The sequence below is a fragment of the Columba livia genome, chromosome 6 (genome assembly GCF_036013475.1).
Source record: "Columba livia isolate bColLiv1 breed racing homer chromosome 6, bColLiv1.pat.W.v2, whole genome shotgun sequence".
NCBI classification, from domain to species: Eukaryota; Metazoa; Chordata; class Aves; order Columbiformes; family Columbidae; genus Columba; species Columba livia.
In genome coordinates, this window is record NC_088607.1 from 20,344,866 (window position 1) to 20,371,459 (window position 26,594).

Here is a 26,594-nt window from a genome sequence, read left to right on the forward strand (position 1 = left end):
GATAAACAAAAATAAACCACCTCATAAAAATTCAAGTTGAGTAAGCTCATGCTTTCTTCTGCTTTGAGATACACATCTCTATTTAATCAAAATATTTTCAATTGCACTGTTTATTCACCCACGAGCACCACAGCACATTCTCCTTCCCTCACCACAATTCCTTGTGTTCTTTCAAGCCATTAATTCTCTGTTCCAGGAGAAATCTGGAAGGAGAGCATGGAGGGGGATTAAGAAGCCAGTAGAGCCATACTTGATTATTACAGGTGGTAGGAAAAGGTCACCACTTGCTTTAATTTAGCTCCTTTAGAAAAGTACTAAATGTCACTGTGTTTTGGATAGATGTTTATAATTATTGCAAGAGAACAGTAAGATGCAGTACATGTAGTATTCATTTTTTTAATATATATTGGGTATTTCTAATTGAATGAGAAAAACCCACAATGCTAATAGACCAAAATTAAGTTTTGGAGCAAAAGTCACATCTTGTAGTCCTTAATCAAGCAAATCTCCTAATAATTCAGTTGCAAATCTTGCTGCAGGAAGGATCATTTTTTGCCAACAAAATAGTAAAACATGAATAATTTTGACATGATTTCATTTGCTTACTTTCTTCTTTGTAAATGACTTTTTTTCTTATTTGTGCTTGTAACAAGAAATCTCCTTCTTGTACAGCCAGAGAGCCTGCTTTAAAACCTAAAATTGTTATTGGCTTTTTTTCAGCTGCTTCTCTTGACGTCAGTAGGGAGATCTGGCTTTCCCTGAAACACATTAAAGTAGTGGATATGAATGTTATAAATATATCAAGAAATAAAGACTTTTCTTCAAAATAAGGGAGCAGCAGCTTCAAACTCAGCAGACAGCCTGCCACTTCCACTCAGCAATAGGCAGAAGCAAGGCTGTTTGGAGAGATGCCCCTCTTCTGAGCTGTTGTCTTCTGTTCCAAAGCACATCTATTATTTCTAAAGGATTCAGTCATACCAAGTTAGATCTAAACAAAGGAAGATCCTGACAAGTCAGACTAAAAAGCAGTATCATTTTACTAGAGTAAAAAATTAATAAAATATTTGCTATAATTTTATATTCCATGTGCAGAAAAAATGCTTACTGTTCAGGCACAATGCCTGGGATTTTTTCACTGCTCTTTCACACTATAAGAGATGCAGAGGGTAACCCAGGACATAAGTAAGTGGCTTTTCTTGTAACATGAGATTTTCATGCAACACGCATATGAGCAAAGCATTTGTGTGCAACTCAGCATGAATAATCCTGCGAAGATGATCATACTTGGTTATTGATGGAAAGACGACAGCTCCTCAGCCACACAGAAGCAGCTCTCCTGATGGTTTGTGTTAGTTCATATAGAAGGCATCCGGACTATGTCACTAGCAGACAGCTCTGCCTTATTTGGATGAGGCATTTTTCTTCTCAGAGTCTGCGCTTTCCTGGCTTGCACAGGAGCCTGATGAATGGGTAGATGTTATACCAATCTGACTCTCACTTTTTTCATGCCAGATTGATTATACTGTTTCAAAAAGCTAGAGCCCTTTTCCTTGAGCTATATGTTGGCATTTCTTCAAGTCTAAATACGTAATTTTCTATCTTTGGGAAGGCATAGATTGTGTTCATCGCCATCTGTGGGTGGAAGCTATATTCTTCACACGTTTAGGTCTACATACAATCCTAAAGATGTGTATGCAGGAGGGAGAATTTCTACCTGAACCTTTTCCCTCCTCAATCTGCCAGTGGTGTCATTTTTCAAGTGGGAACTTCCTGAGGAAATGCTGTAATACTCTACAGCAATTATTATTAAGATTACTTGAACCAGTCAGCTCTGGGGCTTGAATGATGCTGTGAAGTAAGCACAGATATAAAACATTGGGCACTGGAATTTTGGAGTTAGGCACATGTCTGGATTTTTAGTCCAATAAGTTCTACACTTTAAAAAGCTGCAACAGCAATAGAAACAGCTTTAATGAGACTGATTATAGTATCCTTCTTCCCTGAAGAAATTTAACATGATGTGACTTTAGAAAAATTTAGCAGAGCCTGGTCCTTTGTGCAAGTGAAGGTGTTGGTTTCCACTTGCAGATGCTGAAGCTACGCTTAAGATGTGTATCAGCAGGGCAGCTGGTCATTCACGCCCTTGTGCTGATCTGTGGAGCTGAAAACTTGCCCAGGACCATGGGGCAGCTCAGACCTGAGCCAATTGTTCATTTACTGGGAACTGGCAAAATAGTATTTTTGAACTTTGCTCTGATTTCCACCATTTGATGTATTCTGGCCCATACTGTCCAAGCAAGAGTGTATCCTGATATCTGCCTCCAGCTTCAAATACATATTTTTTCTGAAGCTGACAAATTACTTTTGTTTGTTCTCTGGTCTAAATTTGCAAACAAAACAGGACTTTCTGTATAATCAGAAAACACCTGAAAATTTTGTTCCAGAATAGACTTCACCAGGCAACGTCTGCTTTAAAAAAAGAAAAGTCAGACGCGAGGCCACATGATTGAACATTTTCCGAAAGCATGTTTCTCAGTAATGGCTTTTTCCAGTAGTAAGTGTAGGCTTTCACAGCACCACCTTTGGAGTGGCTCTGGGGTCAGTGGTGAGGAGGGCAAGATTTGGAGTCCCACTGCATTGAGTTCCTCTCATTTTATATAAGTCACAAAATAATAGTCAGTCACAAACCCCTGACTACATCCCCAAATTGTTTAAAATTCTCTCTGTTGCTTAAATTGCTATCATAGCCATAAGTAACAAAACAGCAGAATAGAAAAAAACTCCTCTCAGTCCTCCAAGTGAGAGGTCCCAGTAACTGCTCTGGCGGAACTCATCATTGCTGCAGTATTTCATTTATTTTTCTGCAATAAACCATTGATTCCAGAAGGAAGATAACTGTCTTCTAGACTCTCAGTCCAAGAGGAGATTCATTTCTCCTAAAAATTTGTATCAGTTCTCTTACCTAGATTTTTCTCTTTCTAGCTTTTGTTTCTGTAAATTTCCCCAGGGACATCCCACATATTTCCTGCTCTAGACTTTCACCAAAGCCAAAGCTTGCTACAGCTACACCCATAACTTCCTTAGACACATTCCTGAAAGAATGCAAAATCTCCCCCTTTTTTTTTTTCCTTTTTATTTTGGCTTGCTGTAACATGCTTAAGTTTTATAGGTGTTAGACCTTTTAACACTTTGTAAATTTATGCCGTGAAAGAGATTAACAGTGTAAATGAGCTCTAAATTGCATCTATGATGTGGCTCTCTGTTAAATATACTCGAGAATGCAATGCCTCTCATCTCACAGAGATTCCATTTTGTATCAAAGAAATGTACTTTTAGTAAATAAAACCTGAGAAAGAGCCTAAAGCAGAGGTGTTGTCTTGTAAATAAGTCTCGATCTGCAAAAAACAGACAGGTTTAGACTATTACACTTACACAGAGCCTCACTGCCCTCACTCTCCCAAGGATTATAGCTTTCAGCAAGAAAAAAAAATGTGCAGAGGGTGTGTAAAAAAGGAAATCAAAGGTGAACCATAATGCTGACCTTGGTAATGCACTGTTTCTTTAAATATGTATGTTTTTATTAGCTACAAAAAGCTTATTTCTATGTTGTAAAATATTTACAGTAACAGCTTCATTACTGTGACAGAATTCTGCTACCAGTTAAGTTTATAACACTAACAAAAGCTCCTTACAGTCATTTTTACAATGATAACTGCTTAGAATATGCTTGAAAACTGTCTGATGTTTCATCCTTCCTAAAGAGCATTCCTTGGCTGTTCACTATACTTGTTCCCTTGCTCCTCTTTTCTTGGAATTTCTGTATAAAAGCAGAGTACTGGTTTTGAGCTCCTCATTGTGAGTTTTCCCTTAACTGTGTAAGGGAGAAAAGACTGTCTTCTTTTTTAATCCTTTGCAATGTTGGTTAGAAAACTGTTCTGGTTTGAGAATGCCTGTGTTTAATCTGAAAGAACAGACTATGACTAGAGAACCTTAAGACATCTCAAATAGTTGCCAAAGTTCAAATGTCTTAGAAATAGTTAGTGTAGATCCACTATGAAGTGGCTTCCATCTGGTACTTGCCTTCTTCAGCATTGCAAAGGATTTAATAAACCCCCCATGGTTCTCATGGAGTTGAACACGAGCTGCATCAAATGAAGTGTTTTATAAATTTGTTGGGGTGTTGGTTGGTTGGTTGGCTTTTCTGTAAATAGGTTTGCTTCTAATCTTACTTACTTCCATTGGTTTTAATGAAAGTAATGGCTACTAGAGTTGGCCAAATGACAACAGTATAATTCCTACCATCATGGAAGTCAAGCGTTAGAAAACATAAAAATTAAAGTCTAGGGGTCCCTGAATAATAGAGAGGTATTAGGCATAAGATAGATTCATGATCCTATCTGTTCATTTTTTACTAAGCATTCAAATTCTGTAAATTCTATTTTAGGTAACCTTATTGTAACCAGCAGCTTAGCACATTTCCATAAACAAAGGCTTTCAAGTTTGGAAACACCTCCATAATGGCCAGTTAAACAGTTTTGGTGGTGTTCATCTCTGCAGTTACTTTTACAGTGTCAGACACCTGGCTTCATCCTTTTGCAAATCTTACGCCTGAGAGCAAGGTCCAAATTTGCTATTAATGATGCGTTTGTTATTGTGTAAACCACAAAACTAACACGTCATAGGTAGTGAGATTGATGTTTCTGCCCTTGCATCACTGCAGTTTTTGGTATGAGGTTTGCTGTGACGGAGGGTCTTTGTCCTAGGTGCAGTCCTCCAGGTCTGTGTCACTGCCTCGTAATACTTTGGCCACAGTCAGGTCACATCCCATTCTTTGAAAGTATTTGATGATCCAGCTGCCAAAACCCATCTAAGTCCCTTGTGTCTGAGCAGTAGCTGATGGCTGTTTTGTAAAGGCTGGGTGCATAAATGCAGCCCGATCTTTGCTGGGGCCATGGAATGCTGCAGTTCAGCTCCCCACAAGACAGAGCCACTGCCACCCTAAGCTGCTCGGTCTTGCTGTGGAACCTTAGTGATGTCCATCTAATCCTCTGCAGGGGGATGATAAAACCATTAGCTAGCTTGTGGCTTAGCATAACATGCAGCAAAGTTGGCAACACGTGAAAGTAGAGACAGTCACATTAGCCCTTTGGAGCTGCTGTGACATGAGAAGAATGCCACCGTTCATGCTGCAAAGGCTGCTGCAGCTCTGCTCCAGTGCACGTCCATCACAGGAAGAAAGACATAACAGCAATAGTGCTAGTGTTGGCTGCCAACCTGAGAAATCTGCTGACCGCCATGGCCCTGCTCACCTTTGCCTCCATGTAACACATGAACTAGCCTGGTAATGGGAACAATTTACAAGGCAATAATTTTAATTGCTGTCACTGATTAACAGCCACAAACACAGAGGCAGAGCAGAAACTCATCTATGATTCTTCCAATAAATATATACCTCAAACATTTATTTGGCCTTGCAGTAAAAAAGAGCCTGTTACAAGGATTTATCTGAACTTTATCTGCAGTCTGAGCAGACTAACAAAACAGGACAGGGCTTGCTTTCAGTTTTTAAAGACAAGAAAACAATATTTGGCTTTCTAGAACAAAACAAAACACAGAGAGAGCTGGGAAAACTGGCTTTGCTGGGTCCTTTGCTAAATCTTTCCCCCATCTTTTCTGAACCATCCGAAACAATTATTTTGCTATTAAGTGTAGTCATGGTAGTGGGAGGACTAAGTGGATAGTATCTCTCTCTCCCTACTGCCTTTTTAAGACTCTTTAGAGAATTTTCAGAAGATGTTTCCATCTCATGTAATTTGAACAGGTTTTTTTTTCCTAGTAAGATTTATTACATTATCCATTTTAACTCTATTCCTTTTGCAAACGACAAATTATGTCATGTTGTTAAAAAGTAAAATTAGAATCAGCAGCAAACCCCCCAAACAATCTGAGGTTTTCTGAGGGAAAGCTGTAAGATAAGACAGGGAAAAAAAGGCTTCTTATGTTACTGACTTGCTCAGGGCAGCTGAAGACTGATGTGGCATCTGATGTAATTTTATCCCAGGCTTTGCCTGGAAATTGATGTCTTGCTTACACCCATGACAAAGCCTAAAGTGCAGTGCACTAAGCTAACCCACCACTTGGCCATTTTTATCTCTGCTGTGCTGGAAGGAGGGACAAGACTGACACAGCTCCTTCACTGGAGGAATCCTTCATACTGCAAATGTGGTAAATTTTGGTTGAAATAAATAACTCTTGAATCGCGGCATTTCTCTACTTGTAGAGCTGCTGAGGCCACAGTTAGTTCCTTTAGCTTTTAAACCTGATGCTTTAACTTCATGTCTTTCTAACTCATTTAGTCACAAGCCATCAGTACTGGGGTCGATTAGATACAGAGGTTCACCTGAGCTGTTATTAGTAGCTATTGTGATACTTGATTGGTTTTCTAAACTGCATGACAGGATGGGAGAGGTAGGGTCTTTCTCCTGCCTGTGTATTAGCTAGGCCAGGATGGGACTAACAGCACCACAAATTATTGCTCCAATAGTGTCTGCAAAACACTTTGTCATCATTGCTTGTATATGTTCCAAATTATCATGGACTTGAAGCAGAGATTCAGGGCCTGAGCTTCCTCTTCTTTTTTCTACATCTGCTACACAAGGTCCTTGTATTGTGAGAGTAAATAATCACCCCTGTCTCTGCAGACATGTTCCTATTTGCTGCCTATGTCCTTCTAATGTCATAGCCCAGTATTGGATTAGTACCAGGATTATTGTGCGTTTTCTTAACATGGGCAAGTGGGATATCACATTAATATTATCTTTTAATTGCTTCTGGCTGGTTTTGCCAGCCAGCTATCCAAACTGTGCAATGACAGCCATTTGTTTGGGCTGAATATGGTGCTCTGGTTCAGATCTGTATCACTGTTCCTTTCCATGGGATCAAACTTGCACTCTCCACTCTAATGAGTGCACCCCAGCACAGATCTCTCTCCAGATGTGTGAAGTGCTTAAATCACATTTTTGTTGTGTGTCAGAAAGAGAAGGCTCTCATTCTGAGAGAGACTTGCTCCAGAATGCTGTCCACTAAGTGATTCAGGCTTATGGACCAGCAAGGCAGAAGACCCAGGGTGAAACAAGGGCTCTGCCTGACAGGGAACAAGAATTTCACCTTGATATCCCATGAGTGCCTTGAATGTCAGGCTGCTGTTGTTCAGAAGGTTTCTCTATTTATATCTATTTATATTTTTCTCTCAAAACTACTCTAAGTGTGTGTATATATATATATGTATATATACATATATATATGCACACACATGTATGTATTGCTTTGGCAACAAGTACCTAAGAGACTGGCAGTAATAACACCTATGGGAAGTAGGGAAGGTCTGTTTTTTCAGGATTTTACAGACCAAGAGATGACAACAACTATCCTGCAAGATAGAATAGCCCTAATAATAGAGAGCACTGGCAAAGCTCTTCTAGTTGAACCAGGCCATGTGTCTTTTGGTCTCATATCCTGAGCAACACAAGCTACAGGCAAGCATGCTAATCACTGAAACATTTATACCTAGTCCCCCTCTGTGGCGTACCCCATCTGGATGGAAGAACTTCCTAACTTCGACCCCAGCCCACGTAACTGCCAGATTCTGGATCTGCCCTTTCGTGTCTGAAGTCAGCAGTCAGGCTTATGTCTACATTTTGAAAATATACTCCTCCAAATCTTGTAGTAAGGCAGGCTTTAAAAGGCTGCAATTTCTACAGGAAAAATCACATGAAGTATGCCTTTTAAAGGCCTAACTACAATGAAGTATAGTAATTCCCAACATGTGTATCTTATTTTCAGACAGTAATCCAGCCAATTTCAGTTAATAAATTGGATCACGTATTTGCTTACAGTCCTCTTTGTTTGAAAAATAAGTCACATTTATAATAATCACATAAACATGGCAGTCATTTTATTCATATTTTATCAGTTGTTCATGCTTTTAAAATATTCGTCCAGTTTTATTGAAGTGAAAATTAATTTGGTTCAGAATCTGATTTAAAAAAAATTAGTGAAACAAGTTTGTTTGCTAAGCACTGCAGGTGAAGTGAGAGTTATTTCTGTTCAGTACCAGATCTATCCTGGGGTTTCTGCTGATGTACAATACTGGTATGCTCTTTGCCTGCCCAAAAACTCAGCTACATGCCAGGTAAGACTTTGTAGCTACAGCTGAGTGACCAACATCACCTTATTTTTCCTGTTTATTCCAGTCTTTTCCAGAGTGAGCACACGTTTTGGGCATTTGACAGATCAAAGTGCTGCTGTCACCCAGCACAGTCTTACAAAAAATGTCTTTCAAATGCTGCTCTCCACATTGTCCAGATTGCGTCATTCCCATGCAAAACAAGCCAAAATAATGACTTTTAAAACTCCCTATTACGAAAGAGTAGAAAGTGTGTACATAGGAATTTAAAGGAACAAGGACTTGCTGCCAAAACTGGTGGCAAACTTAACATCATATTCAATTGTTTTTAACAGTTGTGAAACAGAACATTCTCTTTTCCAGTTCATTTAAGTAATGTGATAGGCTTGGCCTAAACTATTATTGTAAATAGTGATGGATTTTCTGCTGGAATATATACTTGTTTGTTGTTGTGCTTCAGCTTTCATGTGAAGAATCATTTTCATTAACCTATTCTTTATTGAATTAATATATTTATGTTCCCTCTTTTCCTGGATTTCATAATCCCAAAATAACTAACCATACAGAAAGATTTCTTCATATTTCTGCCTGATGTTGCTCCCTTAACTTCTACATTCCTAGCAAGCAGATCAGCTGTGAGATACCCTTATTCCCTCAGAGCAGTGCCTTGCTTCACAATTAGCTTCACCCACATCAGTGGATTTCCTTGTTCAGTCTGGCAGCAGCTATCAAACTGCAATTTATCAGCCCAGTTTGATTCTGGCAGTTCCAACAAGGTGACTAGCCTGACAGAAGTACAATTGTTCACATAGTTTATGTGGTCAGAAGCTCAACAGAAGTGGGATAAGACAGGGGAAAATTTGGGAAAGACTAAGATAAAACCTAAATAGCTGTGAAAACAGATATTACGCTCTGGCCCTTGGTCATAAAGAGTGCTGTCGAATGCTGTAGGACTACTGCAAATGTGTTGTGATGCAAAACAGAGAAGCAATTTTTTGCATTTGAAGATCATCTGTGAATGCCAGGATGCTTCATGCATGCAAACATTAAGTTTGCACCCCAATGGCTATCTGCAGATACCACTTCAGCTTTGTTACAGAAATTGTTGCGATAGCTTGTGTGCCCAAATGAAAAATATTGTGCCTTGTTTTTTACAGCTACAGTGTCATCAGGGATTTTTCTTTATATGACTGGATCCTACTCACACCATGTCTCCCCAGATCATCCTACTTGTTTTGCCATTTCAAAAGAACCACCTTGCAAGCATTTATCTTTGTGTTTGCTAAATAATACAATAGGAGCTCAGTTCAAATGCAGAGCTACTCTCGTAAAATTATTTTTCGTTTCATCTAGCTCATTGTCTCATCATGTTTATTAAGTGTTTAAGAGGCAAAGTCACTCTTGTAATACTCAAGGAATGGGAGTTAGTTAAGATCCACATCTAAAACTGATAAACTTGTCAAAACCTATAGAGCCTGATAATAAACAGCAGGTGGTTTTATGATAACTCAATCCTTACAGAAATTTATACTTCATAAAACTGAAACTGAATTGTTAGTTTAATGTGTCTGATTACTGTGAATATGGATGGTAGGCACCTGGTAAGGGCATGCAAAGCCGCCTAGTTCTCCCTCAGAAAACTTAGTGTGGATGACTAAAGACCATAGGTAGGTATTGAGGGAAAAGCTGCCTTAAGTGTGTGAAGCTGTGAAGTGTAGTTCTTGTCAATAGCAATTTTAGAAAATGAAAATTGATCTAGGTCTTTCAGCTCAGAGGTTGGAGGACAAACAGTGGAAGTCTGAAACTCTGGCTCTTTCCTTCTTTGAGGTGTTTCCCCAGCTTCAGCCTTCTCGGTGACACGGAGTGATCTGAAGAAATTATTGCCACTGTTACTCATACTGTTCACTGCTCTTTGGGTGCACTGATCTTACTTTATGCTGCTCTGGCAACACAGAGCAGCCATTAGTCCTTAATGCGCTCACCTGGAGGATTATACCATCAAGCGGCAGGCAGAATGCCACCGTGAGCCCCCGTGCTGTTCTCTTGTAGGCTATTCCCAGCAGCTTTTGTTATTCAAGTTCTTAATCTAAGAGTCCACCTGGATGCTCAGCTAGACAGAGGCAGAAGAAAGGTCAAAGGAAGACTCTCGTTCCTAATTGCAGCTGATAAGACATGGGCTGCTGAAGGTTGGGTATGAGTAAAGGAAGAAGAAGGAACTTCAAAGGGTGAGATGAAGAGCCTGGACTTTGCCTTGTATGTGTTTTTCTCAATGTGCACACTGCATGAAGGAGCTGTGGCAAGAGTCTCTGAAAGCGTGTCTGAAACACTGACACCCCAGGGGCAACAGGTTGTACACCGGTTTGTCTTGACCTTGGCCAAGACACATGGAAAAGATTTCCAGCTTTGTACTGCATGTCTTTCTATTTGATCAAATGACATAAGTGTTTTGTCTGAGGGGTCATTTTATTACCTCTGGGCCCATCACATTGTAAAATGAGTACAGGTGGATGGCTGATCATTTTAAATCATTTTAATTCTTTTTTTTTTTTTTTTTTTTTTTTTCTTTTTTTTTTTTTACTACTAGAGAAGTGAGGTCTAGTGAAAACCTTCAAGTTCCTTAACTCCAAACATGTAGGCGTCTAAGTAGACCTTGCTTCCTTGCTCAGGCAATACATATTATTTCAATCTTATCTGGAGCGTAAGATTACTTTGTTTATGGGTACTGCTGTGGGAATTTCCAGTATAGAAATTGAAGGTGGCTTTGGCTTGAAGAAGAAGGGAAGTAAGGATTAAATTTTAGCAGTCTTGCTTTGTTTTTACTAATGAGGCTATAGCTGGTTAACTGTGGGGTTTCCAAACCCTGTGACTCTTCAAACTGTGTCACTTCTTTATGTGGGAGAAACTAAAATGTGAAAATGAGGAAATACCAGAAATAAGAGCTTTAACTGTCATATGAAGCTAGTTTCATAGTGTTAATGCAGACAATATAGAGAAGTGACAGGATTCACCTTTAGTATAGGTCTTGTTGAAATAATTAGCACTAAAGAAACAAAGTTTTGAAGAACAGAGTCTTGATATGCCATGAAATATTCATTTTCAGTAAGTCATTTAAGTTAGAAGTCTTGAAAAGGGAAATTGTTCCCAGACTTCTCACAGTGTCTGTTGAACAGTTAGATGGGAATAAGGAGGGGAAGCAGAGAATGAAGAGTTGTTTTGGTTTCGTTTTCTTTTTTAGCTTAAACCGTCAGATATAGCTTACTGCTTATATTATTGATTAATCCCTTGCTGTTTCTCTCATGTAGTCATATGGTGTTGACCAAAACTAGGAAGGAAATGTTGAAATGTGTACCTAAGCCCCTTCTCCCATTTCAGCAATTTGTATTGTGGGATATAGAGTAATACAAACCCGCAAAGCTGTGTGAGGTGTTGGCTAACACTGTTCTAGAAGATTTATTACCACTCAAAACATGATAAATTATTTTCAGTTGACTGACTTTATAGTAGTAAGATCTCAACTGAAAAAAACATGTACTGTTGCCATGTTCGAAAAAAATTCCCTTTGTACTGCTGTGTCGTAACAGGCTGCCAGCCAATGTCATCCACATGTCTGCTTGGTAGCAAAAAAAGGTTTTCAGCACTTCTTCTTACTAAAATGAAACCTTTCATATATATTTCAGAAACACCCTGTCATTTTAAATTAGATCACATACATTTAGTTTTACTTTGAAAAGGAAAACAAGGTTCACACCATGTAGAGTTTGTCTTCACTTCCTATCACTCCTTCTCTCCTTTTTCAATCACCTCTCAGCAGAAACTCCACCATGCCAACCACTTTTAAGTAGTATTCCTTAGATTAAGTGGTCTCAAGTTTATACAGCAGAGAACAGAGGGCACAGTGCTACAGCTCTACTTAGGGCAGTGCCATCAGTTGAGTTACTCCCACAGACTAGGAGTCTGGAGTCTGACTTACCTCATGAGCTGAGCTCACATGAACCCTGGGTTCATCACAGTTAATGCTTTGCCCAAAAGACTAGAACAAGCTAAGAGAACACTCAGATAGTCATGGGAGACATTTGCATCATGAGCAAATGGAAAACTACTGAGGCAAGGGTGTCTTGTGTCCTTGACCAGAGTTTTCAGTTGTACAGCAGTCTGTTACCATTAATAACTCTTACTTACACTCTGGACCTCCAGTTTGGATTGGGACTGTGTTATCCTTGCTGCAGTACAAAGACTCATGAGAATTTTTTCTGCTTGGGATGCATTTGCCACAACCCATGGACACTGGCAGCAGCCTGGTCTCTGACTTATGCTCTTGATGAATCTGCACCAGAGCCAGAGGGTGCTGGATTTCTGGCTGCAGAAACCCCTACAATGTACAGTGATGAACTTTGATGGGACCAGATTCAGCTTTAGGACAGACACCTAAGGTTTATAGGTTCCTGCTTTATCTAGAGATCATGACTTTGTGGCCATCCAAGAGGGTTCCAAAACAGCTCATCAAACATACATGAAGTGTAAGATAAGATACTTCAAACTTATTAACTATTCATCAGTGTCAAGAGGAATTTCCCACTAGACTGTAAAAAGATACTGATCAAAGTCTATTTGGAAACAGTCATTTTGCCAGGAAACAGGAAGTCTTCACCCCCTCTTACCTTCACTGCATACCTATTCTTCAGATCACTGAGAAGCCTATAACAGAATTATTTACATTTCCATCCATTAGCATTCATATATTGTCTGTTGTATCACACACAGATTGCTGTCTTTCTTTGGGTCTGCCTTTTTATTCTGGTTCTGTACAACATTCAGCACAACAGATTTAGGAGTTCCAGAAATGCCTGCACACGACTTTGCTAGTTTCCCAAGTGTGACTCTTGGAAGCGTGGATAAAAATGCAAATTAATATAATTTTTACCTCACTTTTTCCCTTTCACAGAGACAATAAGGGGAAATCTCTCCCTCCAGAGCTGTTGCACCACTGAGCCAGTCACCCTCTCGGTAATGCTCCCAAGAAGAATGGGCACAAAGGGACTTTTCTGGAGTGTCACTTCTCATGGGGAGAAGAAAAGACTGCCAGCCACTTCAGAAATATACTGTTCTTCAGGAAAGATATGTAACCCACAACTTCATACAGAATTCTGACAACTTGTTTTTGCAGAATACGTATTGTGCACATGCATACTAAAGATGATTATTTTTTAGGTAGCTATTCTCCTGAATAGCCTTAAGTACTTCATGAATAGTATAAAAGACAAGAAAATACACAAACTCTTTTAAAGACAATTCATTACTCTAAGCCAATACATGCATAGCCACCCCTTTATGTAGCATAGTGTCATTATAAACATAAAAATGTGACAAGATAAAGAATATTTTAAAATAGTTTCATAGATGTGACTCAGTTCTTTATTAAAATTGGTGCTTACAGTACAAGAAAATGGAGAATAACTTTTCCAAATTAATTATTAAAGTTACAAAACCTTTATCTTCATACAGGTTTTGGATTGTTAATTTTGGGAGTGCACTCTTTAGCTGCAATTGTAGGGCGCATCTGTTTTTATAACAAATAAATTATTACTGTGTGCAAATCTAACCCCACTGGAGTTTGCATGGTATTATGTTCAGCAAGATGCGCAGTTCTGTGTGTTCAGCATCCTTTTTGTGCATATTAGATGTTGTCAACATTTTGGCGTGGAATTCACTCAGTGCCATTTTCTGGATGCACGCTCAGGGCCCCGCGGTGCTGTGTTGCTGCTGTGGGCAGAGTGAGCAGACGGTTGCATCATCCCCCTTGTGCACCTGTTCTGGATGTATTTGCTTTTCCTCTACCTCTTCTGTGTATGTTACATTGACAATCAGACAGAAAAGGGAGACTGAGCAGTTTAACAGCAATGTGAAAAAGTATTTTGCAACATGGAAGTATAAAAGCACAAGTTTCAATGGTTATTACTAGAATTATTTAAATGAATAACAACAGAGAAGTAAAACAAGTTGAATTGTTTTTATGATAACTGGCAATTTACTAAGAACCAGACTATTGTTAATGAAACTACTCATATGAGTAAAATGGGCAGGAGTTGGCTTTACAGCTCTGAGGCTGAAATCTAATCACTTTGGTTAATTTGCATTTATCCAGGATATTTTGTTTATTACTTTATTGTCCTTCACAAGTAACTCTGTGTACAAATTTCTCTGCTCCCTCTCTTCTGATTACATGACTGTAGAACCTGAATGAATTCGTTTCAATAATTCAGCAGACGCCACTGTCTGTAATCAGAATTTCAAACAGGGTCATGAATACTTTTTCTAAAAAGGTTGTTAGAATAACTCTTCTCTTCTGGCTGCTCTCTTTAATCACAGTCATTGTGTGCCACCCAGAGTTGGGATAGCAGAGCCAGGGCACAGAATGGGTTTGGAGGGGAAGATGAGTCACCACGGTCCTTGCATGTCGAGCATCCCCTCCCACGTTTCCCTAGCGATGAATGACGTTAAGTGCAGCTAAAAAAGAAATGCGTCTTCCCATGACAAAACACAGGGAGGAAAACATCATCTTCAGCAGCTACATAGATATGATGTGTGGCAGAAAACCAATACTTAATATGGTGCAAATGCTTACCTCTATAGGTTTTATTTACCTATGACTCACTTCTTAACAGATAATTTTTCATTCTGCAAGGGACAGAGGGGAGGAAGGGATAAAGTATGGCAGCCCAGTTCCTGCTTATCTTGCTAGCAACACAAAAAGGCTTACCTTAAAATGTTCAATGCCCTCTTCTGTGGTGACTTCTACTGGGACTGACATTCCATCTACCCTTCTGCATGCGATAACACTGCATTTCCATGAGCCCAAGAGTATTTTTAGCACATGTTGCAATTCCCTAGATGGGAAGGAAAACCACAATGTTGTATCTCAGTCCAATGGTATCACTTCAGACTGCTGCCATGAGCTGGTACTTAAGTCATACATCCTTAATTATATCAGATACATGCTAGGATTGCATTCTTTGCCCCAGAAGGTTGCTGTGGTATGTCATGTGTCAAATCACACCACAAGCAAAAAATATGCACTGCACCTTCTTTGGGCAGTTCTTGTAAAATATAACCCACGTGCACATTCCCCTTCTGTGCTGCAGGCAGCTGGGCACCAGTAGTGAATTTGGGCTCTGAATCCCAGGGGTGCCCTGTCTGAGTCTCACCCAGGAGTTGGTTTAATTGCCCTTTTCCTGTGCAGCACCTACATCAGCGTGGTGAGTTCCAGCCTTGGAGCTGCTGCCTGACCTTCAGACACTGCACAGAGCCACCGCTGAGCCCAGGCTCTGCTGCTGGCCCTCATTGTCTTTTCATTAACGGTTTAGCAACCTCGCTTGATTTTTCCCTGGTTTAAGCACAACCATCTCTCCACGTAACCCCATGAAATGCTCCTGCAAACACTAGGGCAGGGGAGTGGTGGAATGACAGCAATTAGCTGGCAGGTGAGGAAGGGTGGACAGCTTCTTTCAACACCAGAACCAGTTTATGCTACCTGAAAGCATTTGTGAAGCCACAGCCATTACTGACCATCGACAGCATGAGCAACCTACCAAAAAAATCTGACTTCTATTTTTTTCACTTGGAGACAGGTACAGAAGAAACCCTGGTATCAACTATGGTGTTTCCTGAGGGGAAATGTTACAATGTGACCTCGAGTTCATGGACGCTGAGGAGGCGCCAAAAGCTTCTGGCCAAGGTGTGCTCCTCTAGCCTTTGACAAGTGGGCTCCTGGAGAGGCGTGGAGCTGCTGCTACTGCCCATCACTTGGAGCACAGGCAGCAAGTATCGACAGCACACTCGGAGTTCAGGACCGAACCCTGTGTCCCACAGAGCCATGCTGACCTCTGCAAGTGAGTGCTGAGCACCACAGCCACTCCGAGCTCCTCTCTAACCTCTGCTTCCCGAAACCTCGTTCAGAGGAGGGCACAGTGCTACAGAAACCCCAGCTTATGCCCACACAGCAGCAGCAGGTGGTGTGTGATGTGAAGGTCCCTTTATTCAGGCAGATCCAAGCAGTGGTCTAGGCAGACACTGACACAAATGTGGATTCTTCTACCTGTATCTCACTGGGCTGTCTTATTGTTATGCATATTAGGAAAAAAATGCAATCTCTAGATTTTTATATAGCTTTTCAAAAGCAAAGGTTTGATAAAGAAGAATCCCTTCTGGGTTTGGGGTTTTGTTGTGTTTTGGTTTTTATTTATTTGTAAAATGAATTTAACATTTTGAAGTCATTAAAAAAGGTTCAGATTTGTACCATAGGAAACACTGGGGTTTTTTAACAAGCGTGATTTGGTTTAACCTCCAGGTCTGTAGTGTTAAGAAAATGGATCCTTGAGTTTTCTGTAAATAAAATTTTAGAGAAATAATTCACAGAGCACACAACAACCAGAACACATGATTGCTATTTTGCAAGGACAGCTGTAGTAAGAGTGAAGGAGACTTCTGACAAGGTCCCCATCAAATGATTATGTGAGATATGTGACCTTCCCAACAGTGTACTGCAGCATTTGTTTGAAGAGCAAGCTCCTGCTGGCATGGTTGTAAAACCTGACCATAAATTAGGTCTCATTCACAGCTGTCTGAAACCCAAAGAAATTAGCTCAGGTTCTTCTAATTGCTTCATTCTGACAGGAAGGACTGAAATATTTGCATGTGATGAGGACTGTCAGTGTGTGTTGTTAAATCTTGGCTACTTAACAGAGCTTGATATGGTATAGTTATCTATAATTTTGATACAGATGAACATTATATGGAATAAATTTTAGAGGAGAAATTACTGATAAAACCTCCGAGAAGAGGTATAGTAAGCACGTGTTGAAATTCTACCATTCTTCAGAGAAAAAAAAGATTCAGTAATGAATATATTGTATAATATATGAGTAAATGCTTCAAGCTTATAATCTTGTGAATGGTCTTTATTCACATTTAGGTCTAGTGAATTCAGTGGAATGAAAGGATCTAAACTTAAAAATATTTGTCTATAACCACTGTGGCAAATTATTTTATAAACAGATGGAGTATGCCTCCCCAAGAGGGGCAGACTAAAGAAGGCTGAATTGGCACAAGTGCTTCTACCAAGAGTAAATTGCTCCCTGGAAAAAATTTATCTATGAATTTGAATATCATGTTAAATGAGCAAGTTCAATTGAAATCTCATCATACCCTTTGCATCCTGTAAGTATTCTTAAAATTTAGAAAATTTTTAGAAACCTACATATCATATGGGACACTCTTGATTTACATTTAAACATGCTTGCAAATATTTATGTGTATTTTGCCTCAATATGTTACAAACAGAAAGTTGTGCTGGAGACAGGCAGGACCTCCCTAGCTTTGTTATCTCTCCCACCCTGTCTTCCAGAGTACTTAGAAAAAGAACAGGGTGTGTTATGTTTACATCAATCTGCCCTCTCCTGCAGCTGTTGGCTGGACACTCTGCATGAAAGGTCCTGGTTTATAATCTCCTGGCTTTATTTGCTAGTCTACTAGAACTCAGATTTGTTAACTTCAGAGGATGTTTCTTTGCCTGTGCAAAATGGAGCAAATGAGCTCACATATAGATGTGGTTTGTTGTAGATCACTAAACATAAGTAATCTATACTACTATAAGTTTTCTAAATTGTGATGCCTTAGACTTTAGCATACATACTCAATAAATATCATAGTGGATGTAGAGATATCCTCGGCGGTAATCACTGCAGAGGAGGATGAAGTCACATTAATCACTGGGAGGAGATCCTTCCTTGTCTAAGTGGGAGGATTAGGGACCCTCCACAGCACTGAAGATTTTGTCTTCCCTTTCACTGTCATAATTTTGGGTAACGTATTCACTTCAGGTGTGTTCTCAATTTCTTTTCTTCATGGTGACTCCGCATGGATAGCTCTATTTCGCCAAAAATGACTGTTACTTATGCCAGTTTCCAGGGCACACTGTCCTTGGATTATCACTCCAGTGTGATTACTTGTCTTGTTCCTCACTGTTCAGGACTGTAACGTTGGAGAATGGAGGAGGGAGGGAGGTGATACAGTAAGTTTTTGTATAGTTAAAAGAGGTAAGGCATCTGCAACCACTGCATAAATCAGCCATTTGACACTTTTAAAAGCTTTAACATGCTCTATTTTTGGAATAAAACTAGCATCTGTGCTGACAGCTTACATGCCAAGTTTCAGCTTGATGCAAATTTGAAAAGTCCTGAATAAAAACTGCTAAAAATCAGGAGTGTATAAACACTACTTGATCCTAACTGACATTCAAAATAGACAGTAGTTAAGATGCAGTATTTATATAGTACACTACTTCATACCCTGGAAAGATAGAAAGTAATCTCCTTCTTTAAAAGTAATTTGCCAAGTATACCAAGTATATTGGGTCACCTGAAAGTTTATTATAAATAGAACTACTTGGCTGAATACAAATGACGTTATAACTTGGCACTACCATCTTGGGAAGGAACCTGTACTCCTGCAGTCCTCTCCAGCAAATCAGATACCTCTGTACTCAACAACAGTAAATTCTGCAATATCAGCTGAAAATGTGGGAGACTGTGCTATAAGCACAGCCTGGTCCCCTGGTCCCCCACTGCCAGCTCAGCCCTTTCGGGGGAATGGGGCCATCCTCATCCAGCTTCTCCTTGCACCCTGCTGGAACGGGTAGCCCTGCTCACCCCTGTCCAGGCTTCGCAGGATAGAGAGGATCTAAACACATCTCCTTATTGCCTCTTCTGCTGGACAGAGCATTCACAGGAAGCTCTGCAAGACCTCTCTTCTGCCCTTTTTCCAGAGAGGTCAGGTGGAGCAGTGCATGGTGGAAACCTGGCATGAACCTATTTTGTCACTCAGATTGAAAAGGAAAGTGATGTGTTGCTCACACTGCCAGCACTGACCAACAAAGTCCAAAACTGAACCTACTCTCAAAAAAAATACTCCCAGATTTATTTTCAGTAGACTGAGTTTTCACTTTAAAGAATCGTAATAATTTATACGGGGATCTGGTACAGCTGTTTGGTTTAATATCTCTTATTTATATATGAAAATTGTTTTGTAACTACAGGATTCTCTTCTGCCTTACTATTTGTCTCAGAGACTCCAGTGAGTGTGACCCTATTAGAGATCACATAGACATGAATATCTTTGCGGAAAATGTTGGAATATTTCTTTTTTAAGGAGAATAACTGCAGAAAAAGTTCAAAGGGAAAACATTTCTTAAAAGAGAATTATTCAGGAGGAAGTCAGACACATCAATCCCATTATCTAGACCAATGCTTTGCTTTTGTAAAGTTTCTACCATTAGTCAAACACTGTAGCGTTTTTTTTAATACAGGGATTCTGTGTGGGGCAGGGGCAGAAAATGTGATTATTAACCACTTGGTGAACATTTCTTCTGAAGGTTACAAAAGTAAAACAGCATTATTTATTAAGTAAATTGAGTCATCATTACATGGTTTGTGTTTGCATCACTCCTTTTTTTTCACACACACCAAGGGGAGGTTTTTGTGCTTAATGTTGTACAAGGCTGCTTTACTAGAATAGATACTGTTTAAGAAGGAACAAGTTTTGAGTATTTCTGTAAAAGAAGCTAGCCAGTATCCATAAAACATATCTAGATCATGTTTATTTATATTTGTGTTTTTGTTTTAAAAGGCCCTTGGGGAGTATGCTAGCACAACCTGCTCTGGAGAGCCCTGTCCACAGCCATGGGCCAGCCGGTCAAGGTGTTTGAGTGGCATCCACGCTGCACAGCACTGAGATGCCCTCGGCACCCATCCCATCCATAAGCACTTCTGGTGCTCCTGGAAAATGAGTTGTGTGTCCCACTGCGTGTTGCTGGCACATAAGGAGATTCTGGTGTCAGAGTCCACGCTGATTGACGATATGTCCTGAAGTTGCTGTCTTCCTCCAAAGCTTCTGTGAAACCTCAGGTGTGCTCCTCAGAGGTATGGTGAATGTATTAGTATGTCTGTGTGATGGGCCTATGCTAACACGTCAACACAGTTTGGCGTCTTGTTGGGAGTTTTTCTCTCCATTCTGTGGTTTTGGTCTGTGGCTGCCATAGCACAGCTTGGTGTTCATTATCTCTATTCCCTCTCATAGCTACTATGGGCAAGCTGTTGAAAGGCAGCCAGAAGGTCCATGGCAGCGTCCAGGGGAAATTTGCAACTGATAGCAATGCGGGAAATTTAAGAAATTCTTGTGAAAGTGGCAATGCTGCGTTTGGAACTGACAGCATTTATGGGAAGTAGGGGAGCAAGCCCTGAGACATATTTTGAAATTACTTTCTGAAACAACTGTTACCCTAGGCAGGGAGGAAGGGAAAAAAAGAAGCCCTGGAAAAGGGAAGACTGAGCCTGGGAAAGCCAGGTGTCTGCCTGTTTGACACAGCACCCAACAGCTGCTGCTTGGCCAGGTGCTGAACTGGGCATACTGGGGCCCATGGTACAGATCTGCAAGTGGATCCATGCACAGCTCCAGCTGTACATGAGAAATGGGATTTGAGGAGAAATGTCCTCAGAGCTCGCTCTGCTCTAGGAACAGCCCCGCCAGCACCCAGCAGAAGGAAAGGCTCCACCTTCACTTTGGGGTCCCATGGGCTTGTAGCAACAGATTCAAAGCACAGCTGGTTTACCTTACAGACCAGTCTGAAAGGTGGGGCAGGAAAGGAGCAGGTTCATTGGCAAGAACAGTGCCATTTTGGGGGGGGGGCATCGGGGGGAGGCAGAAAGGAGAGAGGAGGAGAGCAGTAACTGCTCCAGCCCTCAGATTTTAGTTACTGTTGTATATCTGCCAGAGGCCTTTCCTCCTTGGGAGATTCAAGACCTCTGTAAGCTGTTCAGACATCTCTCTTATTTATAAAATTCAGCCATCATCTTTTCAAGAAATAAGCTAACTAAGGTATCGGAAGAAGCAAGCCCTATACCCATCCATTTAGACATTGCAAAGTGAATAGCCCATACTGCATTAAATATGTGAAATCCTCAGCAGCTGTCAAGCAGCCGACTTTTAAGACTGCCAAAATTAACGTATGAGACAGTTAATCTATGCCGTTTATCCTATCAGTTTCCAGGGTGCTCATGTGAATTATTGTATGTACGACTTGATCCCACATTTATTATTCCTAAAGCTCAGAATCCCGGAATTTCTACGAAGTCCATCAATTCTGTGAGCTAATTAATAATTTCCGAAGGCTTGGAACCAGGAGCACAGCCGTGTGCGGTGCAGCCGAGGCCGCCTCCCCCCGGCAAGTCCCCGCGGCTGGAAGTGCCGCGGCGCCGGCGCTGGAGGGCGCTGCAGCCCCGGGTACCGCCAGCCGCCCCGCCCCTCGGCGGGTCCTCTCCAACGAAGAGGACGAGCATTCGTCAATTATTTAAATTTCACCTCTCGCTGTCACTTCTGTTCAGGAATGTCCTCTTTTTAAATAAATCAGGCTAGTTTTTTAACTCCTAAGTAAGCAAAGATTTGCAAAGCCAAGCTAAACAGAAATCTTAATTCAATAAATTGTATCCAGTACAGAATACAATAGTGAACAGAAATCTTAATCCAGTAAAATCAGTATTTTACAATTCTATAGGTCATATCATGACAAAGGTACAAAAGCAACCTTCTGAAGTAAACATTATTTACTGCCTCCTCATTTTAACTTTCTTTAGCACAGCATAATTGTTTTCTTATTTCCAGTTTGAATAGAAATTAGGTAAAATTCTGTGTCTAATATCTGTCTCTATCTCATTTTAAAATAATTTCTGGATTAAACATGAACAAAATAGAGGGCTATCTCCTAGCCTTAACTTTTGTCCCTTGCTATACCTTAAGGAAGATCATGACACTGTTATATCTTGTGAGAGTTTAAGTGAGACAATTGAAGATTGAATAACCCACACCAACATTCTGGAGATATGAAGCAGAAACCTTAATAAAAGTTATGTGATCACTAAGCTCATTGGTGAGGTTTTCTCTTGCTGTCTCTCTCTTCTAGTGTTTATATACACTGCATTATCCCCGATAACCTCCTTCTGGACATCACTAAAATATCCATAGTGTTTCTAAAACAGAAGCTAATGATGTCTTTCAACCCAAATGTCCTGTTCCATGGCAAGGGGTAATATAATATTCAGCTTATTCAGGGAGACAAAAAAGAGTTAATCACTAACCTAAAAAATCAGCTGTTGCCTAGGCACCAGTGTTCACGAGCCTTTTCAGTTAGCTGGTACAGATGTTGTATTGCACCAGTCAGTGATGACAAGAAACCCAAAATGCAAATGTAAGGATGCAGATAAAACAGAACTGCTGATTACCTCTTCCTTCTCTGTACCAGGAATGCCCAAGCAGAATATATCCCATCTGATGAGATACCTTCAATCAAAAGTTTACCATTTGCAAAAGAGAAAGATACAATTGAGTATCTGCCAAGACAAAACAACAGCTGGGTAACTTGCATGTAAGTGCCTCAGATGAATTAGCTGAGGAGTTCTTTGCAATGCTTTTCTAAATATTTATAAATTCTTTAAGAAAAGGGGCTTTCCAAGTGCTGGATCACAGCCAAAGGGTGAGAGCTATAGATTGCTTTAATGTTAGTCACAAGGGAAATAATGTGGACTTAGCTCAGGAGAGTTTGAGTGCACCTTGCACATGTGCTCCTGAAAAAGAGGGAGCTTTTCTCTCTTGCAGATGGTAGCGCACGATCCAGGGGCTGAAAGAATAAGGCAAACTCAAGTTTGACATAATTTCCTATTCCCAGAAAAAATAACAACAAACGTAATTGGCCTAATTCGTCAACAATGGCAGACGGATTCACAAGCGTTCAAATTCTTTAGGACAAAATTCCCCAAATGTATACCTTAGTCCAGCTTCAAGGGAAACAGATGGCTGCCAATAGGTGAGGTCAGACAAGACTGAGGGCATCCCTTACAAGTTCTGAGGCTGTGCAGTCTCAGACAGTCATGACTGGTGGGCAGGCAGGAACTTCCATCTTCCCTAATGGGTGAAGTGGGTGGGTGGCACAGGAGGGTAGAGCAGCTCGGGAGTTAGCTGGCCAAGGAGTCCAGAAGCCATTCAGCCCCTGATTTTGATGATTCACATGGCAAGTGTGGCAATCTTTCCAACTGAGTCAGCAAAGTAACAGGTGGATTTTGGTGGAATCTTGCCTGAATCCTGCTAGAAGGTCACAGAAAAAGATGCTTCTTTGTAAAACATTTCCATTTCAATGAATCAGGTCTTTCTGTTGAAAGTGAAATGTTTTGCTGAAAACCTGTTGTGTTGGAAAACTCCCAACCATTTATCTCTCTCCTACTCCCATAGAGAGGAAATGGGTTGTCTCCAGCCTCTGCTTCCCCTTTCTATGTTTCAGTCATCCTGTGCTTCCTCTTGTGCCCACTCAGGGTCCATCTGACGAAGTACACATCTGTTAAATGGTTCAAATATTTTATTCCGGGAAGTGTATGAGATCTTCAAACAGTATGAAGAGGAAGAAAAAGTACTATTCAATAAAAGAGAGACACAGTATAGCTGTGTGATGACAGCGTTATCACCAACTGACCAGGAAACTCAGCTTACCTTTTCTAAAGGACATGGGTCACTTCAGTTCCTGAAATGCCAGTTTGCACCAGAGATCTTTGATATTCTTTGATTGCAAACACTAGTAAAGTATTTGAGGGCCAGGAAAAAAAACCCATAGTGAGCCCAAACCATCCCTAATATTACTGAATTAAGCCAGGGCTGATTTTCACTATGGCTGCATTTTGACTTCTGACTGCAGAGGAACGTGTGAGGTACACTCAATTATTTGTCATGAAAATACTAGCCAGGGAATTTAGCCTTTTTTATTTTTTTCATTTGTGCATCACTCCCAAATGCCAGTCTCTGCAAGTGTATCTATTACGTGTAAGCATTTACTAATCATTTGTGAACAAATGTTAACATTTGGTTTGTTTCCATCTGTCATTCCTAGCAGCAGTCTGTGCCTGGCCACGTCATTGCACAGAGATGTGCTATCGACTTTTTCCCCTTCCTGACAACTCAGACTCTTTGAATAGAGGAAATCTATTTGTGAACAATTTTAAAGTAAGTTGTTGAGAAGGTCGTCTTCTGGTTGAAAGGATCAACACCCTAATAATGCAGGATTGTTGTCCCGTAAGTACAAGAAAATACATTCAAGGTCACGTACTGCCTGTGTCCCCCCGTGTCACCCAGGGCTGTTACTACGGTGCATGTACGCTTGTCTGAGCCAGCAGTGTGGCACGCCAGGGTGGGGTCCAGCGCAGGCTGCAAACTCATCCAGGAGCCAGGGTGGATGTGTAGACCCAGGCAGCACGTACTTGGCATGAGCAACAGTTTTTGATTGAACTTTACCTCTCCTCCACTCACCAAAGAACACTGTGAAGTCGCTGGCACCGTGTCATTTAAGATTTTAAGCAGCTCAGAAGAAATTTAAAAAATCAAGGAAAGGGTCCTTGGAAGGATAAGGGAAGGAACATAATAACAGCTGAGGATGGAAAAGTAACCACCAAAGTAAGCAAAAGCATTATGAGAACTGGAAACTGGAAGGTGACACAAACAAAAGGCCTGCAAACAAGACTCCCAGGTCATCTGGCCAACAAATTCCTGAAGCCCTTCCATATTGGAAGTTGCATACCTCTGTTTACTTTTGCAAAATTTTGTACTTTGTATATCCCACAAATCTTGCCTGCTAGAAGACAGACTGTCTTTATCCTGTTTTCTGACTGCTCCATTGCCCACTACTCTGGTTTATAATTTTGGCAACAAATGATTGCAGGGTTTACTTATATTGCCTCATTACATGCGGCACTGCTGCACCAGCTAGCATCTATCCATGCTAGCAAACCGAAAGCCAGTCTAGGCATGCCTTTCCCACCTGAGGTTAAATCTTTGACTGCCTTGTGGGATCTAAGAATTATACTGAAATACTTTCAGTATGTGGTCCTTTTTCTCTCTTAGAAAAACAGGAAGAATTTTTTTAACAGTACTTTTGTGCCTATTTTCATAATTGTCAGGGGTCAAAATATTCACCTGAATTAGTTTAGTTCAACGAAACTCTTCAGCTTCAAAGAGCACAGGACAGTATGGACAGTAAAAACTGATGGTTTTGACATTGTATTAGCTTTTTGTGAAATAAAGCTATTGAAACTCAGGCCTTTAGAGCTCAGTGGAATTAAAAAAAAAAAAAAAAAGGCATTATGAGTTTGCTTGTATACTTGCCTTCCTACGGTTCTATTTCCCTTTGCTTCATCTCTCTCTGCAGGCTCAAGGGAGCAGATCCTTCCATGTTTCAAGTCGGCACAGCTCCACAAAACAGCTGTGCCAATTACTTCCCATCGGGGACTGCTGCTGGGTGTGTAGCTGCTTGTACTGAAGTTGTTGCAATTACTATCATTATGTTATTTCTTGGCAAGGAATGGAAAAAGATGAGTGAGTGTTTGGGGGGCTTTAAGTGCAGCAGGCCACTTACTCATGCAAACCACTGAGAGCAACTGGAAGGAAGCACAGTGAGGAGTAAACTTTTTGGAAAACCAGCTCTCATATTTAACTTGGTAAGGAGACAAAGCGTTTTCTTAATGAAACCTAATAAACTCCAGGTCTGCCAGTTCCTTCAAAAAGGGAAAGCATTTTTCAGTGTGTTAGATTAACACTGCAGTACCTATTATGCCCTCGCTTTTATGCAGCTTATGGAGATCTTTACCACAGCTCCAGCCTGCAGGAGCTACTTGTGTAATGCCAGTGCTGAGAAAAACTGTCACATGGCTTACTTCCATCTGAAAAACAACAAATTCGAAGAATTTTTTTCAAGTAGTCTGTAACGCTATTCAAACTCTTTTGATCCTGAAGCTGGGAGGGGAATTCTTCTGTAGACACAAAATTAGAGTGGTCTGAAAGCAGCTTATTTCATCTGGCAGCTGATGGTTTGAAGGATTGAAATTTTACCTAGCTGAGCATACACAAATGTGGCACCCTTTGTATGTGGAAAAACTCCCATACCTTTGTATATCAACCTACCTTTGTAGGTTTGTACCCCACAGACAAAGGCTGTATTACAGCTAGTCTAGATATTGTATCCCAACCAGATCAAAATACCCTGTTTCCCCAAAAGTAAGACAGGGTCTTATACAATTTTTGCTCCAAAAGATGCTTACTTTTTTACATGTATAGCTGCCTGCACACTATTTAAATTGACTTTTTAAATGAACTGTAGGTAGGGCTTATTTTTGGACTAGGGCTTGTATTTCGAGCATCCCCAAAATTCCTGAAAACTCATGCTGCTGGGGTTGGTCTTATTTTTGGGGAAACAGGGTAGCATGTGTTCTGAAGATGATTTAGTTTTTAATATATTATTACTGCAAAGCCTCAGCAAGACTGAGCTACC

General features: G+C 40.5%; 1 long non-coding RNA gene across 3 annotated transcripts; it reads left to right on the forward strand.

Annotated features, from left to right (window-relative positions):
• Nucleotides 1-5,363: 5,363 nt before the first annotated feature.
• LOC110359237 (uncharacterized) lies at nucleotides 5,364-26,556 on the forward strand. 3 transcript variants are annotated; one of them, XR_010473516.1, is made up of 7 exons: nucleotides 5,364-6,225; nucleotides 13,128-13,189; nucleotides 15,811-16,071; nucleotides 17,237-17,398; nucleotides 19,865-20,157; nucleotides 22,533-22,655; nucleotides 24,168-26,556. It is a non-coding gene; the product is annotated as an uncharacterized LOC110359237 (long non-coding RNA). The 3 variants fall into 3 exon arrangements; XR_010473515.1 differs by lacking the exon at nucleotides 13,128-13,189 and having other exon boundaries at nucleotides 5,369-6,225; nucleotides 24,165-26,554; XR_010473514.1 differs by lacking the exon at nucleotides 13,128-13,189 and having other exon boundaries at nucleotides 5,370-6,225; nucleotides 24,168-26,554.
• The last annotated feature ends 38 nt before the right edge of the window (nucleotides 26,557-26,594 follow it).